Source organism: Monodon monoceros, unplaced genomic scaffold, assembly GCF_005190385.1.
Source record: "Monodon monoceros isolate NGI ecotype Baffin Bay Population unplaced genomic scaffold, NGI_Narwhal_1 Contig1729_ctg1, whole genome shotgun sequence".
In the NCBI taxonomy this organism is placed as follows: domain Eukaryota; kingdom Metazoa; phylum Chordata; class Mammalia; order Artiodactyla; family Monodontidae; genus Monodon; species Monodon monoceros.
The window spans coordinates 8,714-9,208 of NW_021697604.1; positions in this window are offsets into that span (position 1 = coordinate 8,714).

The following is a 495-nucleotide window of genomic DNA, read 5'->3' on the forward strand; positions in this document are numbered from 1 at the left end:
GTGGGGATGCTTTTCCCCCTATGTGTCCAGCCCGGGGCCATGCTGTCTAGGCCCGACCTCCAGGGTGACAGGGTGAACCCCAGGTCCCTGGAGCAAACACTCAGAGCCCTGGTGACCAGACTCAGGGGGCTGGGGCGGCAGCTGGACATGTGTGGCCACCCTGGTGGTGTTTGGCCCCATCTGCAGTTCCAGTTCCAGCTGAGAAAGAGCCTCGCTGTGTTATTTTCTCCTGGTTGTGTAAGGATCCCCGGTGTCATTGTGTTCTTTCTCTCTTTTCTCCCTGCTTCCTCTCGTCCCTCTCCTCCTCCCTCTCTCCCTCTCCCTCTGTCCCTCTCTCTCTTCCCTCTCCCTCTTTCCTCTGCGTCTCTCTCTTTCCCTCTCTCCCTCCCCCCTCCCTCTCCCCCCTCCCCGTCCCTCTCCCAACTCCCTCTCCACCTCCGTCTCCCCCTTGCTCTCCCCCATCCCTCTCCCTCTCCCTCTCCCCCCTCCCTCTCC